At 37.4% G+C, this 6857-nt stretch overlaps 1 pseudogene; it reads right to left on the bottom strand.

The window, feature by feature from the left end:
* Nucleotides 1-1702: 1702 nt before the first annotated feature.
* Nucleotides 1703-2471, bottom strand: LOC102964814 (annotated as a pseudogene).
* Nucleotides 2472-6857: the final 4386 nt, after the last annotated feature.

A 6857-nucleotide genomic window follows, 5' to 3' on the forward strand; every position in this document is an offset into this window, starting at 1 on the left:
AATGCACCAGAAATATTATAGCAATATCTAGATACAGTTTTATTTACAAATATTTCAGTATTATTGAAAGATAGGCACTCTTCTTGACATAACCCCAATACCATTATCACACCTGAAATATTAACAAGTATCCCTTAATAACATCAGTATTCACATTTTCCCCATTGTGTCAATTTATTTCAAAAAAAAATTTTTTTTAAAGTAAGCTCTATACTCAACATGGGGCTTGAACTTATGACCCAGAGATCAAGAGTCACATGGTCTACAGACTGAGCTAGCCAGGTGCCTCTCAAAATTGTTTTGGTTTGAACAAGGTTCTAAGTAAGACTCATACACTGTAATTGGCTAATATCTCTCTCAATTTTTTTTTTTAATCTGCAGGGGTCCATTACTTTTCTTCCCTTCTTGTAATTTATTTTTTGAGGAAACTATATTTTGCTGATTGTAAATCTGTGGTATCATTTTGTATATTTCTGTAGTTTCAGTAATTTGGTAGTTAGATTTAGACTCTTGATGAGATTTGGGTTTAATTTCTCAGGCGAGAATACTTGGTAAATTTTGTGCACTTACCTCAAAGGGCATCTATTGCCAGTTGATTCTCTTTAGGGTATTTTAGAAGTCGTTATTAATCATGGTCTAAATCCATTAACTCATTAGAGTTTGCAAAAGAGTGATCTTAGAATATCACTATTCCACCATTCCTCTTTTTAAATTAACTAGAATATTTCTATCTAGAGAAACTTAGCCTCATTAACCACTTAGTTACTCTGAAGGATAATTATATAGAAAGAGCAAGATAAAGTTTGATTCCTTCCCTTTGTTAACTCATTTTAAAAATAATTTTATTCCCTATCATTCTCCAAAGATGGCCAATGAGTTTGCTTGTTTGCTTCATTGAGTATCATTTTTAAGCCATGAATTATACTTACTTTACAAGATTGCATTTATCATTCTCATTGATGTTCTAATTGTCCAATGTTGAAGCTGTGGAACATTTTTCAAGTTGCCTTATAAGTCCTTTGGAAATGATCTTGGCAGTGTTTCTTGCTTTCTGATCCCACAAGATAGTTCAAGATTATTTTGTAAATTTCTTGCTCCAGATCTGGAACAAGCCATTTCCCCAAGAAGCTCAGGTTCCATCTAGTGGAAAGTAATGTTTAGAGACCACAATCTGGGCACTAAGGGTACACCTACTATTGTGCTGGTCATCATTTTTCATTTTTTTCAGAGGACAGATTTAGAGAATCCTTTAAATCCTTTTTTTTTTTTTTTTTTTTTAAGAATTCAGCTTTTTATTTAACAAGTTACAGAGAGGTTAATTCAAAAAGACCAAAGTACGTGTTATCATAGACTTCTCTGACTATTTTTTTCTTTGCTTCCACTTTCTTCTCCTCAGCTGGGGCAGCCATGGTGGAGGGAGCAGGACCTCCCACTGGTAAAGCACCAGCTTCACACCCAAAGCAGAGCTCGAGTTTAACCCATGCAGAACTCAAGTTCATGAACCCATGAGATCGTGACCTGAGCCAAAGTCAGCTTAACTGACTGAGCCACCCAGGTGGCCCTAAAATATTTAAATTAAAGAATTCACATGGTTCTCAACTCAAGTTAATAGAATAAGCTATACTGTATTAATTTAATTTACTTTTTTTTAAAGAGAACTTTTAAATTAACTTTTATGTACAGAAAACTCAACAGCACACAATTAGCCCAGTTTTGTGGGTAGTTCTTCAGCCTTTGCCTTTTCCAACTTGGCAATGCAAACCACAAACTCTGGACCCAGCATGTTGCCTCCCCAGTGATGGCAGATAATATCAGATCTGTCATTGTAATTGGTCCTGATAGCTTCTACCAGCTTAGCCTGAGCTCCTTTGTCTTCCGGGTTAACCTGTGTGAAGACGACAGTGGTGCAGGTCTTCCTGTGGATGCGAGGCCCCAACCTGGTCTTCCTCTTGATGATGCAGTAGGGATCCCCCATCTTACCACACAGGGCAAGCACGAAGACACACAGCTTAATGGGATCCACATCATGTGCAATCACTACCAGCTGAGCCTTCTTGTTTTCCATCAAGGTGGTGACAGTATTAGCCCCAGCTCAAAGGACAGATGGCAGCTTTCTTCACAGCCCAGGTCAGCACTCTCTGCTTCTTCTCTTGCTTTATCTCTGGTCTGTATTTGTGGACTAGCTTAAGCAGCTGAGTACCTGTTTTGCATTCCAAGGCCTGGGGGAACTGGTTAATCGTGGGAGGCACTTTTAGACATTTATAGAGAAGAGTCCTTTGTCACTGTAGCTGGATGCAGTGGACTCATTGGACAAAGTGGGTGAGGTCTCTTTTGGGCTAGATGTCCTGACCAATGCCAAAATTCTTAGGCGTTTTCTCAAATAGGGGATTGATCACTTTCTTGGCCTCCTGCTTCTTCAGACAGCAGGGACCAAGGCTGTCTTCTTCCCCCAGCCTTGTTTCCTTTGGCATCTTGGATGGTAGAGGAGAGCTCTTTATTTATCTTTTTTTTTTTAAATTTTTTTTAACGTTTTATTTATTTTTGAGATAGGGAGAGACTGAGCATGAACAGGGGAGGGTCAGAGAGAGGGAGACACAGAATCTGAAACAGGCTCCAGGCTCCAAGCTGTCCCGCACAGAGCCCGATGCGGGGCTCGAACTCACGGACCGCGAGATCATGACCTGAGCCAAAGTTGGCCGCTTAACGGACTGAGCCACCCAGGCGCTCCTATTTATCTTTTTTAAAGTAAGCTGTAGGTCCAATGTGGGGCTTGAACTCATAACCCTGAGATCAAGAGTCATATGCTCTACTGATGAGCCAGCCAGACACTCCAGAATAAGGTATATTTAAAGAAGACTAGCTTCTATTCCTGTTTTTTTCCACCCTATATTCCATATTGTATAGCCTAGTGGTAAGTATTTAAAGATTTTTGTGATTAATTTTTCTACTGGTGTTTTAATATAAGTATGTATGTGTAAGATAGTAGTTCCACCTGTGGTGAGTATAGCATAATGTATAGAGAGTTGAATCACTATGTTGTACACCTGAAACTAATATAAAATTGTATGTCAACTATACTCAAAAAAAAATTTTAAGCATATATATATATATATATGAATATATATATACATATAAATGAATATATATATTTAAATACACATGCACACACACGTATATATCCTGTTTTTAAATAATGTACTCTAGGTTTTTCTCTAATTCAATTGTTCTTGTTCAATCATATTACTTGCATAATCCATAGAAATGCATGGAGATATTTCTCACTCTTTTTTTCACTCAGCAGAGTACTCCATTATGTGAAGATATATTATTTAAACAACTAGTCCCATTTTGTTGGACATTTGACTTGTTTCTAGTATTTTGATATTAAAAACGATGTTGCAATGAATAATCCTGGCAAATGCATTTTTTTTGTTTTTGTTTTTGATAGTGTATCTTTGGTATTTGTTTCTAAAAGTAAGATTTCTGGATTAAAGGTTAAAAGATTTTTGTTTTTTTCCTAATCTCAATGGGTAGTGCCTGAGGTGTGTAACAATTGCCATGGTAATGGCAAGGATGGGCTTCTCAAGGCATTAGTGCCCATGGCAGTGCAATAGTAGGTTAATAAATGATATTACTTTATTTTTTAATGCCCCTTATTTATTTTTAAAGTTTATTTATTTATTTTGAGAGAGAGAGAGAGAGAGCATGAGTCAGGTAGGGGCAGAGAGAAAGGGAGCGTTCTGATGCGGGTCTTGAACTCGTGAACCATGACATCATGACCTGAGCTGAAATCAAGAGTTGAATGCTTAACTGACTGAGTCACCCAGGTACCCCAAAATGATATCACCTTTAAATATACCCCCTCCCACACACACTATATTCAACTTTTATAAAATATAATCCTTTAAACAGTAATTTGGGAATACTTTTGTCATTTCCTAAGATGAGGGATAATTGCTGTTTTCAAAAAAAAACATTAAAATTATTTTTCCAGAAATATAAGAATGTTCTCAGTGATTGTTATTCTACTTCCCTGACAAAAACTAGAAAACAGAAAGTATAAACTTTAATCTGGGTATAATTTCTGGGATTTATATGGTTTGATAGTTTTTGTGCTGCAATTCCTTTTTATGTTTGTATGTCAGGGAAAAAGTCAGAAAAAGCCAGTGTTGAGAGGAGTTGAATTAATTACTATGACTTACAGGAGACAGACAGGGAGCGTGACAGTGTTTGGTGGGCCTCCAGGACAAAACTGACAAAACTGCCATTTTCACATGTAGAACTTTCCATGTGGTCCTTGCCAACTTGGAAAACCTAAGAGATGGTGCTCTCTGCATTTTCCAGTATCTAAAGATGCTCTATCTATCTAGATCTCACATGATGTATAGCCCATATAAAGAGCCTTGTCCTGTTATTTTGGACTTGCCATTCAGAGTCATCCAGTATTATATTCTAAGGATAAGGAAGTGCTCTTTTCTTTCCTTTCATTAAAGCATGACTATCGCTGAAAATAGTGAAGCAACAATCTGACTCGACTCTCCAGTGCGTAGAACGAACATAAATAATAAAAACTAACCTTTACTGATAAACATGTAATGGACATAATGCTAGTTAAGCTCTTTTCATGGATATTTCACCTCATTTTCAAAAAGGCCTACCAACGTTTTGGAGTTACAAAACTGAGGGTCTAGTGTCAAGCATCTTTTTATTTATCTATTTATATTTTTATTTTTAAGTAAGCTTCACTCCTAGCACAGAGCCCACCGTGGGACTTGAACTCACAAAACTGCGATCAAGTTCTGAGCTGCAGTCAAGAGTCAAATGCTTAACTGATTGAGCCACCCAGATGCCCCAAGCATCTTTTCCAATACTGTACAGCTGATAATGTGGTAGAATGTTGATTGAGTTAAGAATCCATAGTCTTCGTCAAGAGACCATGCCACTTGCTAATGTGGGCTCTCTGGAGCTGCTAAAAGGAAATATCCGGTATTACTTCTAATCATTCATGCCCTGTTGATGGAAATGGATCCAAGTACACAGGAAAGTGATATAAGAATATATATATGTATACGCACACATATGTACATGTATACATATATACCTGTATACATATATGGTCTGAGCATACCTATATATACTGTTATTATTATTAAATGCAAATGTGCAATTGTATACACAAATTAGTTATACAAATTACAACTATTATATAATTCCTCAAGTTTTTCTGGATTTGGAAATAATAACAATATATGTAAAAATGTTTGAAACAGTGCCTGATGCATAAAAAAACAAAATGATTTTAGTGATCAGAACCACATGTAGATAATCTTTGAAGCATTTTCAAGGTGGTCAGTTTTGAAGTTTGGCAAGGACCCAGGTAGTTGCCTGGGATGGGGTGGAAAGAAATATAGGTGGAAAGAAAAGAAAGCAGAAAGAAACAAGCTATGCATTTATACAATGAAAGTTTGATTTCCTGTATAGAGTTTAGCGCTCTGTGAAGTGGGAGATCACATTGCTTGGTGTATGAGGGAGGCTTTGAAAGTTTAGCTATGACAGCAGTGACTGTGGAATCCCCCTGCAAGTTTACCATTCAAACAATGCTGTCCTGAATTTTTTTAACTTATTTATTTTATTTATGATTATGATTATGATTATTATTTTGAGAGAGAGAGAGAGCGCATAAGTGAGCGAGGGGCAGAGAGACATGGGGAGAGAGAGAGAGAGAGTAAAGCGGGGCTCACCTGAAGTGGGGCTCAAGCTCACAAACCGTGAGATCATGACTTGAGCCAAAGTCAGATGCTTAAGACTTAGCCACCCAGGTGCTCCTGGTATACTGAATTTTGCTTGATTTTATCCCATTGATAACTTCCTGGGAAACGTAAGAACCTGATAGATGTAGATAGGTATTGAGATGTCCCCTTTGAAAGCTACACCCCTAACATAGTATATCTGTCACCTTTTTGTTCTCCAGGATTAAAAGTTTGGGGCAGAGTCTCATGGGGAGGTGAAATGGACATAATGATCATTACACCTTTTCTATGGTTCTTAGACTTTAGGCCTGAAAACTCAGAATACCTTTGCGTTCCCAGATATTGAGGAAAAAAGTGAGCTCAAATTCCAACTGATCTGGGTTAAATAATTAACATAGAACATCTGCTAGTCATTTTAGAATTCAACATGTTTGGACATTTTATTAGAGCAATGCTTTTCCCAAATATTCTATTTTGATGGCTCAGGATGTTTTCTCCTGTATTTTTGCATCCTTGCCACCAGATGGCAGTAACAACCCACTTATTAATTTCTCCCCCTTTTCTTCTCCCTTGCTTTTCCTCCCTCTCCTCCTCTTTCCTCCTCCACCTCCTTTCTACTGATCACCATTCTTCTGACTAATGTTATTTGAGAAGTGAATCAATCAATGGCTCTAAGTTAAAAGTGATGGCTAAAATTTCCACTGTATTTCCTATGACAAATAAGCATGCTAGAGTCATAGTTCCCTAGTGCCAAAAAAGTGGGAAGGGACACCTGGGTGGCTTGCTTGGTTAAGCATCTGACTCTTGGTTTTTAGCTCAGGACATGATCTCACAGTTCCTGAGTTTCAGCCCCGTGTCAGACTCTGCACTAATTGTGTGGGGCCTGATTGGGATTCTCTCTCTCCCTGCCCTGCACACGTACTCTCTCTCAAAATAAATAAATTAAAAAAAAAAAGAGGGGCTGGGGTGGGAAAATGTCTATTTGGCAAGCAATGGTAAATAACATGATCTTGTGTGGAAGTTGAAATGCCCTTAAATAATAAATGCCTCTAGTAAGTAATAAAACACTACCTTGGATTGTATGTATGAGAAGTATATATAAAACTA

The sequence above is a fragment of the Panthera tigris genome, chromosome B4, assembly GCF_018350195.1.
Source record: "Panthera tigris isolate Pti1 chromosome B4, P.tigris_Pti1_mat1.1, whole genome shotgun sequence".
Classification (NCBI taxonomy): domain Eukaryota; kingdom Metazoa; phylum Chordata; class Mammalia; order Carnivora; family Felidae; genus Panthera; species Panthera tigris.